At 38.9% G+C, this 12,853-nt stretch overlaps 1 protein-coding gene across 8 annotated transcripts in view; it reads right to left on the reverse strand.

Moving 5' to 3' along the window:
• The window catches only part of kmt2cb (lysine (K)-specific methyltransferase 2Cb), a 93,608-nt gene that overhangs the window by 77,336 nt on the left and 3,419 nt on the right, over positions 1 to 12,853 (reverse strand). The window lies entirely within an intron of this gene.

Here is a 12,853-nt window from a genome sequence, read left to right on the forward strand (position 1 = left end):
ATTTTCTGCATTTTGTTCAGACAATTAAATTGATTTCATCTTTTCATATACAACTACTCTGATATGTTATTGAAAATCAGACCCTGGTAGCAATATTAAACTCAAAGTCTACTTAGGAATGATACATGCTCAGCACACCTAGGTTTTGATGCACATAGTTATATTCAAGTCTCTCCAGAGATCCTGTATTTCATAGGTGTCAAACTCTGGCCCGTGGGCCAGCCTAATTACATTTGGCCCGCATCATCAGCACACTTTTTTCCTGGTACTGATAAAGGAAAAAAGTGTGCTGATGATGTGTAGGTAACACATTCGTACTTTTAGAGAAATTTAAGTTTGAAATAGTGAGTGCAAAATCTGTCTTGCCTTATTATAAACAGCATTAATTTCAGTGTTTCCTGCTCACACGCACCTATTGAAATTAATCTATTTGACAACATACTTTGTGGATAACTGCTTACTTCATTTTACTTCTTTGTGATTTTATCAAATTAATTTGCTAGCATTTGATTATTTTGGGGCAGTTTGAATAAGTGTGCTGTAAGTGGCTTCCTGTGGAAAAATGGCTGCTCTGTTATACTTGGAGGTCTCTACCAATAAGACTGTGCAACTAACCCCCCAAGTGTTATCACAATTTTGTCTTAAAAAATCCCCCCAAAAAACCCTCAATATCTTGACACCACCCCCCCTTCAGTTAAATTACTAAATGGTAGAAATTGTGTTTAATAATTGCAATCTCAACATAGACCAAATACTTAGAATTGAGTTCTTTTGGGTTTTTTTCCTACATAAACACCATTCCTGTCCTCTTTACAAATTCTGTGAAAATGCATCATCTTTGCTTTTGTTTTCATTATTGTGTTTTGTAACTGTTTTGATATGTAAACTACTAATTAAAGAAGTATGTATACTCATTTATGGCTGAAAATGAGAGAGGAAATCACGTACTTTGTTGTTTTTACAGGCAACTCTAGATTATTTGCTATTTTTAGATTCTGTTCTCTTTTTCATAAACAAGAGCATGTCTGACAATTCACTTTTATATACAGCGCCAACTCCCATCTAAAGCTGCCTCAAAGTGCTCTACATGGCAAGGTGAAGACCCAAGACCCTAATATATTAGAGGAACCCCCCCACCCAATGAATCAGTGCACATGCTTGGTAACAAGTGGGAAGGAAGAGCTTCCTTTTAACAAGAAGAGACCTCCAAAAAACAGGCTCAGGGATCTGCTGTGATTGGTGGGGGATAGAGGGGATAGAAGAGTACAGAAAGGCAAGAGCAAAAAGGGGAAGAAAAAAAAAAAGCACACACGGGAAAGTTAACAACATACAATAGTGTAAAAGAAACTGACATGCTAACCATTAACAGAACGTATTGAACACAAATTGATAATTTACAACTTTTGTTTTGACCTGAATACCTGCGAACACCCGATTTGTATACATGGTTGCTTCATTCACCATTTAGCCAAAAGAGAAACCAAACAGTTGCCACTGACCTTAGCCAATAAGCTCGCCAAACTTTAATGGTGAAGATTTAGCTTATAATAATTTTATTTGACTCATGTACAACATGCAATAGTTATCATATTCCCTCTTCTTTTTGAATCCTTTAGGGGGGGAAAAGGTGATGAATGTAAAGCTGGCTTCTTTGGTCCATCTCAATTTTTAAAGAACCCCCCCCAAAAAAAAAAAAACTTTCACAGAGATGTTTGTGAGCTTACCCCAACTGCCATCTACTACTCAGTGTATCCTATGCATTCACTTTGTTGGCTAGCTGTAAACAGTATGCAAGAAACTTGTTTTGGGAACTGTGTGTCTTGTTTTGTGATAGCTGCAGCATTAGCCCGCCCACTATGCCTGCAGGGAAATGAAGTAGTGCGCTCAGGAAAACACTGCGCCGCTGTTGCACATAAAATGCAGAAATTACAACTTTCTTTGGAACACTGTCATTTCTCAAACACTGGTATTAGTCATAAATTTGTGTTTTTAGAAACAGCAGAGTATTGCAGTATCCTTCCGGTATGTATACCATGCAAAACTACATTAAAAAAACTACAAGGCACAGCTTCAGTCTACCCATCCTGATATAAAGACCTGATAGGTGCTTCAGTTCTGGTTGGTGTTCCCAAACTTCCATTTAAAAACAATGAATGATGATGAATGATGAATGCTCTTGGGCATTTTCATTTTCCAGAAACTTCTTGTATATTTGCAGATCTGTTTTAACACAGTTAAAACCTTTTAAAAAAAAACTTAAAAAGACACAACCAGTGAGGATATGTCTCCAATCTATAACACCCATCTAGCCGTAGAAGCCTGATGTTGTCTTTCAATCTTCAGTAGCATTTAATAACACTGCTTTAGTGTTGTCACTGTACCTTACTGTGTCCAAATCAATTTTTAAAAAATGAACTGAATTCATGTTAGGACTTTTGATTACATAATTTCAAATAATTGGTTTTAAGCATTTTTGAGGTGGCTTATCTGACCAGAGACATCTCAAACACACCAAGATTACAGTTTTTTGGTAGAAGCAAACTAGGGGTTTAGAGAAAATCAAAAAATTCAATGCTGAGCAAAAAATTGTTTGTTAGCTTTTGACTACTGTAAGTACAGTGCAGTAGGATTTCTACTTCTTACTCAAAGCCATCTGTAATCACTCCACATACAGCCAGTTCACATTTTCTATTCTCTGCAACCCACACACTGAAGGAAAAGCCACTACAAAGCACTCAATGGTAAACAATGGGAATACTGCCCTTTACTTGTATTTAACAATACAAAGTAATTTTGAGATGGCAGGATTGTAGTGGTAAATGGACTACAATTCTAGTAAGACTAGAAATAAATGAATTTAAGCTTTGCTAGACCATTTATAACCATGCTCAGATTCCTGCAAACCTGATGTTTCTGGTAAATTTTAAAACCAGTTCATAAGAAAAACTGTACAGCTGGAACAAAAATATTGGGTTGACTGTCAGCATCTAAAAGAATAAAAGTCCTAGAGTAGCTGTTTTATTTAAATGTTTTTATTTTTAATAATAATAATAATAATAATAATAATAATAATAATAGATGCATGGAGGATTAATATAGCTGATCACAGGAAGATGCATTTAGAAGTGGCAGATCAAAAATGTCAACACCTCTCATGCGTTATGGTTAAAATAGTGGAGACGTTTAGCAAAAGATATGTCTTTCTGCAGTTTTCTACACACTTGTTTATACTTAAAAAGAAAACAAATAGTCAATAACGTATTAAAGCAATGTACTTTAAAAACTTGTGAGCAACTTTTAATTAAAATATAAATAATTAAAAAACAAACACTTCAGTCTAAAGCTATGATGTACACCCTGCTATATATGCTATAGACATTGGAGAGTTTGTAAACAATGGTGTCACAGCCATTCAGCCTAACAACTCTGTGACAACACCATTCTTATATATACACTCTAAAATATTTTTCAGCTTACTACTTGTTAGGGTACCAACCAAGTTTTATCAGCTCTACTGAGTATTGATTCACACTAAATCAGTGTAAATTTTGGCACCGGAGCATAACTGGGTTAAAAGAAGAAAGAGAGCGAGGGTGCATGACATCAGTCCTGTGACATGTGAAGAATCGACACCGGACAGGACAATGGCGGTGGGGAGTTAGAAGCAGTCTCAGCCGTGGTTACACTTTTTAAAACTCAACTGCACAACATCTGTAGCACACACTGCAAAGCTGGTTATGGCGACACTTCTAGTCTGAGAAAATACCTGGTCAAACACAAAATACATCTAAAAGCTGAAGAGTGTGTTATATTTGACAGCCGGAAAGCAAATTCAACAAAGGACCTGCAGCTAACTACGAACCCTGGAATGATGGGCAAAGTTTAAGCTGTCAATATCTCTTTTAATCAGGTAATCAGGCTTTTTCCCCTCTTGCATTGATTGTCACTTTCACTGGCTGCACTGAAATTTTTCATCAGCATGCTATTTACAGTAAACACATTACAGTATGTCCAAAATCTTGATTTCTGACCATAACTAACAGTAGGCCAATATTACCATTTAATATTATATGCAAACATTGTAACAGGAACACTGTCGTAAAACTAACCGAGGCAGCTGGCAACAGTGTAGAGTGTACAATCTTATCAATAAAAAAAAAAGTTTCAGCCAATAATTATGGAATTATTTTATAAGAGAAGAATTTGAATTTGTTCTAAAACAAGCACTAAAAAAGGCACCATTTGTTAGGGGTACCAAATTCCAAGTACTTGTATCAATTCAAACATGAAAGGTAGCCAGCCCTGATTATATATAAAAAAAAAAAAAAAAAAATTGTAAAAATTGTTTCCACATTGGCACATACAGGACAATGTGGCAGATATATATCTGCTCAGTGCTGCTAAATTAAAGAAAAGATCTATTGGCATGCAATTATAAAAAAAACAAAAAAACAGGCTGACTCTGAAATATTTAGATATCAAGTTTCGCATTTCCATCTGTAATCAAAGTAGTCCAAGTTATAGATGCCTTTTCTACTCTCAGCACTCTTAAATACAAACCACATTCACCCCTGTACACAAACTCATATAGCTTTGTTCAATAGCTTTAACCTCTTTATACTAGAGCTGCAGCATTTGATTGTTTTAGTAATTGAGTAATCTATTGATTAATTCATTGATTAATTAGAAAGAATTAGGAAAATACTTTTTTCTTATTAATGAGCAATAATAATTATTGAAAAAAAACCCACAGGTTTTGAACTGCTCATTTGTTTCCATTTTAGTAATTGCAATGTTTTGAAGTTTAACTTCAATCAACATCTGTTAAAAAAAAAACAAAACAAACAAACGTTATGATGGTGTAGTCATTAAGTCATATTAATAACAACCTAACAACCCCCAGGTCAGTGGCTCCGAGTTTCACTGATCCATGTACATTTTTATTGGCTTGTGAAAAAAAAGCTTTTATTTTCACATTTTGAAATATTAAATCAATTTCATTAATACAATATTTTATTTCACGTTAAATCTGAAAATGTTACAAAAGCCTTATGGCCTGGTAAACCCCATGCACCCCATTAGACTCAGCACTGTTTGTTGCACGTATGTCTTCCATGTAAAATAGGACAGCTGACATCAAGCTGTGTAGTTTTAACATGCTGTCAGACTAGGTTAAAACAAACAGCCATGGATGGAGCAGCTTCAAAGTTTGCTTTTCTTCAAGTCAGAGGTTGTTGATCAGGTGTTTTGAGGAAGCACTCCTACTAGCTTTTTCCCAGTGAAGGCTTTAATGGCGATTACAGGAACAGCACTGCTGATTTGGACGCTAGAAACTTGTTATCTTTTACTCAGCCTGAGCTCAAAATCTCAGTAACAGCTCCGCCTCTTTGTTCTTCTCTGTGTGCGTATTACTCAAATCATTGCATCTACACGCACACACAAACTCTGTTGGCTACATCAGAGGCAATTCAATACCATCGTCCTCAACATGTGGACTAGAGGAGTCTGGGACTGAAGTACTAACCTTCTGATTTGTACCATATTTTTCGGACCATAATCCGCACCAGATTATAAGGTGCACTGTCGATGAACGGATCTGTTTTCATACATAATGCGCCTTATAATCTGGTGCACCTTAAGCGAAACAAAACAGTCAGATAACTCAAACTTCACTCAACTCATTTTTCTTGCGTCCTCCACTTCCGTACCATTGATTCATTAATGTTCAATTCTCTCACAGCTGCTCTATTCCCATGTTCTTGCAGTATATTAATTACAAATCTTGTATTGTGGATGGATCATCTCAGTTGTTCTCCTGACTGAAGGTTGGTCCGTTAACAACATCCTGTCATGCAATTGCATTTGTCCCTAACCATCGCGAACCCTTGCGTTAACTTTTATCGAGTGGAAAAAAGTTAGCATTCATTCTCCAGCTTCATTGCGTTTATGTTATGCTAACATAGCTGTGTCCCTAGCGATCACGTTGCACATCATTATATACCAGCTCGTCCAACTTCAGTAACCCTAAGAAAAGTCACTGCGGTTTAGTTTTCTGTCGTGATAGCAGAGCTGTATGTTTTAAGTTTTTCAGAAATCTCTCAGTCAGAACATTTATCATTTTATTAAAGATGAACGAATTTAGACTGTTTTTAACACTGTGATGCCGCAGTGTTCATTTGACTTTGGAACCTGAAGCGGACGGAGTTTTGGACTCAGATTACTCCATTAAGCAGTGCGGCTTTGTAGCTTACCAAAGTCGTACTAAAACCTTTTGACAGATTTTGAGTGCCATGTACCACATAAAATCGGTTCGAGGTCAGTAAGCACAACCAGAATTCATACATAAGGCGCACCGGATTATAGGGCGCACTGTCGATTTTTGAGAAAATTAAAGGATTTTAAGTGCGCAATATAGTGTGAAAAACACGGTACAAAAAAATGCTCTATGGCCTGAGCCACAGCTACTCCAATACTGACTAATCACATTTTGCTTTCATGTGGTGATATCAATGTGGAAAGCAAATAAAATGCATTGGCCAAAGAGCTTCGGCCAATGTGTTATGACAAGTGTTTTAAATGCCACTTTATAGTTCGGAGAAGCTGTGTCAGGTCGTCTACCAATCAGGTTTGTGGCTCGATTCCCCGGTTACTCCAGTCTGCATATCGAAGAATCCTTGGACAAGATACTGCACCTCAGGTTGTCCCCTGATGCATCCATCAGAGTGATGTTAGTTCAGATCTGTTTACTACTACTACTACTACAATAAATTGTACTGACAGTGCTCAATTAAATACTCACTGGTGGAAATCAATTATGACACCCCCCCCCCCCCCCGCTACACTGGAACCCCTAAGACACTGGCTGATGTTTCCAGAGGTTAAGCCATCAGAAAATAGCCCAGCATATCTTAGTTTTTTAGTGACTGACATTTTAAGGAGCCAGAATATTATATAAGGGCACATGAAAAATGTATTAATTTATTTAAAAAAGCATGGCGGTGATGGAGAATGAGAAGGGCGAAAGCGGAACGTTGAATGAAACAGATGAATCAGAATTGGTTTGTAAAAATGCTGCAACTTCAGTGGTGTGGCACTGGTTTGGCTTTCGTCCGTCAGATACACAACAAATCACTATTTTTGGTATGCTAGCGGGCCGTCGTTATTGCTGTGTTTTGTTTTTTTTTTTGTTTTTTTTTTTTTTTGTTTTTTTAAATACGGCACACTTAAAAATCAATCCTTTGATTTTTCTGAAAATCGACAGTGCCCCTTATAATCCCCTGTGCCTTATGTATGGTTTCTGTTTGCGTTTACTGACCTCGAAACGATTTTACGTGGTACACGGCGCTCGAAAATCTGTTAAATGTTTTAGTACGACTTTGCTAAGCTATAAACCCGCACCACTTGATGGATTGTCAAAGCATTACGGCTACCGTAGGCAAGAGCCTCGCGGAGTGATACGTACTGTGCTTCAACATAATATTACCGTAGAGAGAGAGAGAGTGTGTGTGTGTGTGTGTGTGTGTGTGTGTGTGTGTGTGTGTGTGTGTGTGTGTGTATATAACCTCTTTTGAAGTTTTGTGGATATTATACATGGTTATGCTCAGGATATGTTGGCCAATTTCCACTGGAAATGCTTTTGGTTAAACTGTCAGCATGGAATTTGCATTTGCACTGTTACATTTTTATATAACTTTAATGCACATTAAAAAAAAAACAAAAAAAACAAGCAACTGCTTGTTTAAGTAGTAGTAGTAGTAGTAGTAGTATTTATTTATTGTCATTGTCAAGAACAATGAAATTGCGTTTGGGGCTTCCATACAACCCAAAAAAAGAAGAAAATAATAAATACCCCTTAAAACCCAAGTGTACATATTTAACCCAGTGTGACTCCAATGCAATAAGACAATCCTTAGCAATAATGTTCGTAGAAATTCAGACAAAGACCTGAGAAACATGACAAAATACAACAATGCAACCCATTCAATATTATTGTACTGTGAGATATGATATCAGATATGATAGTTATCTATTTAAGAAAGAGGGGGGGGGGGGGGGGCAGGAGGGGGAAGAGAATAAAGATATGATGCACCAATGCAGACCAGTTCATTGCTATTAAGAAGTTGGATATGGTTATTGTCCGTGAGAGGGGGGCAGAGAGTTCAGGAGCCTCACAGCCTGTGGATACAGGCTGTTGGCCAGTCTGGATGTTCTGGCCTGTATAGACCTGTACCTTCTCCCTGAGGGCAGCAGATGGAAAAGGTGGCGCGCAGGGTGATGTTGGTCCCGCAGGATACTGTGCACCCTCCTCAGACAGCGAGTGGGGAAGATATTACTGATCTCTGGCAGACTTGTTCCAATAATTCTGCCAGCTTCTTTCACCACCCACTGGGGTGCTTGCTGATCGGCCTTGGTGCAGCTGGGGAACCACACTAGAAATCCATACGTCAGAACGCTGCTGATGGCACAGTTGTAGAAGTTCAACATCAGAGATCTGGGAATGTGTGCGCTCCGCAGTCTCCTCAGGTAGTAGAGGCGCTGTTGGGCCTTCCGTGCAACTGAGGTGATATGGTTGCCCCAGGACAGGTCCTCGGTCACAGTTACCACCAAGAATTTAAAACTGCTCACCCTCTCCACCGCCTCACTGCCAATGAAGAGAGGCAGATGGTTGTTATGACCCCTCTTCCGGAAATCTACAATGATCTCCTTGGTCTTTTTGGTGTTTAAGACCAAGTTATTGTCGTGGCACCATGACTCTAGTTGTTGCACCTCTGTCCTATAGTTTGTCTCATCATTGTTGGATATAAGTCCGAGCACTGTAGTGTCATCTGCAAACTTAACAATGAGATTGGACGCGCAGGAGGAAATACAGTCATGGGTGAAGAGAGTGTATAGCAGAGGGCTCAGAACACACCCCTGAGGGGCACCGGTGTTGACCACAAGGGTGGAAGAGGTGTTCTTACCCACTCTGACACACTGTCTACGGTTAGTGAGGAAGTCCACAATCCAGTTGCACAGAGAGGAGTTAAGTCCCAGTTGGTGGAGTTTGGGACGGAGTTTGTATGGCCGGATGGTATTAAAAGCCGAGCTGTAGTCTACAAAGAGGAGCCGTGCATAGGTGTTCCTGTGTTCCAAGTGCTTCAGTAATGTGTGCAGCACTGTGGCGATCGCATCCTCGGTTGACCGGTTCTCCCTGTATGCAAACTGGTGCGAGTCCAGGGATGGTGGAAAAGCAGCTCTGATGTGTTTAATGACCAGTCTCTCCAGGCATTTGGCGGGAATGGGGGTGAGTGCCACAGGTCTGAAATCGTTCAGACATGTGACATTTGACTGTTTTGGGATGGGAACGATGGTTGCTGCTTTGAAACAGGATGGTACCAGTGAACAGGACAACGAGGTGTTATATATAGAGGTGAAGACGTCCGCCAGGTCCGCAGCACAGTCTTTTAGCACCCGGCCCAGCACTCCATCTGGCCCGGCCGCCTTCCTGGTGTTAATGCTCCGGAACACACGCCTCAGCTCATGAGTGCTCAGGACTGGAGCAGGATCGGTTGAGGGGAGAGGGGACAGGACAGGGTCGGTGTTCTCCCTATCAAAACGGGCATAAAAGAGATTTAGATCCTCAGCCAGAGTAGAACTGTCGGCTGAGGGTGATGGTGTTCTTCTTTTGTAGTCCGTGATAGCCCTGATGCCCTCCCAGACCTGCCTTGGGTTTGTGTTGTTCTCAAACCTGGCCTCGATACGCCTCCTGTGCTGCTGCTTGGCAGTCTTGATGCCTCTTCTCAGGTTGGCCCTGGCAGCACTGTATGCCTCCTGGTCCCCAGTGTGAAAATACATTGATGTTTTTTGGGTTTCTTTGCACTAATAAAGTTGTGGAGTTGTAAAGTATTTTGCCTAGTGTCAATTATATCGTTATCGCAAATTTTCAAACGTATATCGTGATAAATATTTTTGGTCATATCGCCCTGCTCTACTGAGATAACTTTTTCAATTTCTGACAGGTTGACTTCAGATTTCTGCCCATATAGAGTACAAGTGCTAAATTTATAAGTTGAAGTCCTTTAATGTGTAAGCCAACATCAAGCAAAAGTAAATGCTGCAACAAAATATGAAAAAAATACATTCAAGAATAGAGTTTTATTGCATTTGTATTTATTGGTAAAATAATAAAGGACAGGTCCAACATCCAATTTATTTTCTCTTTATTCATTTAAAATATTCACCAAATTTATTTGCATTAGTTTCACTTCAGTTCAGTGTGAAAATCATTACAGTGCACTATGGCCATTAACAGTCACGCTAGTTTCTTTTTTCGCACTTTAAGTTCTTCTTTCCAATACGTTGCCTGTGAAGTGGTGCTGAAATAATATTAATGGAGTTAATGATAAAACATTGTGTTACCATACATGTAAGAACCATTACACTGAATATACAGCAAAAGAGAGGAGCCAACACTGGCGTGTTCTGAACTCATGAGATGCGTCAACTCGCTTGAGTACAATAGATAATTAGGCCAAAAAGTATTCCAAATATACAAAGAAAAGCTGCTGGTGGTGCAGTGGTCCAACTGATCACCTTCGGCTCTTAAGTGTCTCCTATGATACATTAGCTACACTGCTAGCAACTCATGTACTGCAGCAGCAGCAGCATGAGAGTAAACACAGAACATAAGCAAGAATAAAAATTAAAATATCAGCTGCAAAGATCATCACTTATCTAAGGATCACACTGATATGTGGCTGGGCAATTCAACAAAACCAACATTTAGAACCTCTAATCCATATAATCTTGACCATGTCTGTCATTTAATTTTTTATTAAATTCTGTTAATACTTCGTTATTATGCACGGTTCTCTTTAAAACATACTACCTAGTGTGTTCTCACTTAACTCCAGTCCAGTGTGCAGTACGGAAAATTGAAATACAGAGCAGATGGATAACTTGAGCAGTGTGTACCAAATAACAGCACCATGTCCATTGTCTGGACACATTTTATGTGTTAGTAAATACAACAAACCAAAAAGAAAAACTGTTGTGGATCAAAAGTAATGCCACCAATCCCTTGCACCTTGAGCATAATCATATTACCGAAAAAGATATCCCAGTTTTAGTAGCTGAGCATATTTACAGTACAAGCCTAGTGAACTATATGCCTGTGCACGTGTAATAATCATTTACTAGTCAAGAAGTCAATTAATCTGGACACTTTACAACCTTAGATCCATCTGATCCAAATATTGTTGCATCCCTGGTGTTTGTAAATTTCTCTCTCTTGTTCGTAGCTTCTTAACCATGAGTGAGGTGGCTGTTCCATTCTGATATTAGCTGTAGTCTACTATGTCAACTAGAACAAAAGAGATGAAATATAAGGGGTGTGCTCCCTTGGTCTTGTTTTTTGCTGCTCTACTATAATGTGAAAATTGGATGAATTAAATTTTTAGTAGTGCATCCTTTCCTTGTGGTTGTGAGCTGCTTAAAATGTTATCAAGGATGCCCAGTGGCCAGAGGGCCATGTTTTGCACATCCTGTCAATAGCCGATGGACTGCCAGACTGAATTAAGACACTCAAATGAAGATACTTGAGACTGCCACTTCAAACCATTCAATGATACTAGTGCAACATAAGAACACATTTGCATTTATTATCTTCCTCCACTCTTTAGTTTTTTTTTCTTTTTTTAAAAATTCATCACCAGTTACTAGCATTTGCCTGGACACACATCTTCTACACAAATCTTCTCAGTTGAGCAGCATACTAAGACTTAATGGAAATTCATAAATTTCCATGTCAGCATAAGCACTGCTGTGGTAGATGCTTGTGTAGATCTGGTCTACATGTGTACATGAATATTATGAACACATTAATCTGGCTACAGTAAGTGTTGCAGAACAAGTCTTTTTCTCATTACTGAAAGTGACATGGTTGTACGAGAGGCACAGATCTTTGTTTATCTGAAATAATATTACACTGCTATGACCTTCTCAGTGGCCATTTCCAGATGCTCATCCTGCCCAGCCCATTTAGGGCACAAAGACCAGACTTGCCTTCCGTATAAGTAATACTGCAGTCTATACAGGATGTATAATAGCTTGTATGCAATTTCTACTTGAAGCATTTTTATTAAGGCTTCAAATCTCTTTTGCAGACATTTCGCTTGACTGTGAATTGTGAGCACAACGCTGTCAAAAACTGACTTCATTGCAATACCTTGTTGTGTTAACCAAGTTCACACAATGATGGCTGATGGCTTTCATTGCCAATGTGGACAAGGACAAAGTTAAGTGACTGTTGTTTTGTTTTTTTCCTTTTCTCACACACACACACACACACACACACACACACACACACACACACACACACACACACATTAAGAACTGTTCAACAATACATAGTGACTCATTTTTTTAATGTATGCAAGGACAACATCATTGCAGTGTCAACCGTAACATTTCTCATTTACAACACTACAGGAAATGAGTATTTTACTGAACCCCTGTATATTTTAATAAGACTGTGAAAACCAAAAATAAGCCAATTTTAAATCCCTTGTATACTGCTGGAAACCTTAATGTACAACAATAGCGATGTATCAGTTATGGGGATCTCACAATACTACTTTACAAGTAAGGACCACCACTGGATTACGAAGAAGAATCATGGGAGACGGAGGGGGGGGGGGGGGGGGGGGGGGGGGGGGGGGAGAGAGAGAGAGAGAGAGAGAGCGCAACTTCACAAAATGTGTGCCAAATTTAAGGAAGAAAAAACAAAAGCTGCTCGATGCTTAAGTTCAGCAACGAGTGATATTGTAGTCAATTCTAGAAAGAAAAAATAAATAAATTCTCATTCCACCCCTTC

The sequence above is a fragment of the Aulonocara sp. 'chitande type north' Nkhata Bay genome, linkage group LG18, assembly GCF_057382095.1.
Source record: "Aulonocara sp. 'chitande type north' Nkhata Bay isolate Kocher_YH1m ecotype deep benthic linkage group LG18, A_spYH_male_GT1.1, whole genome shotgun sequence".
Lineage (NCBI taxonomy): Eukaryota > Metazoa > Chordata > Actinopteri > Cichliformes > Cichlidae > Aulonocara > Aulonocara sp. 'chitande type north' Nkhata Bay.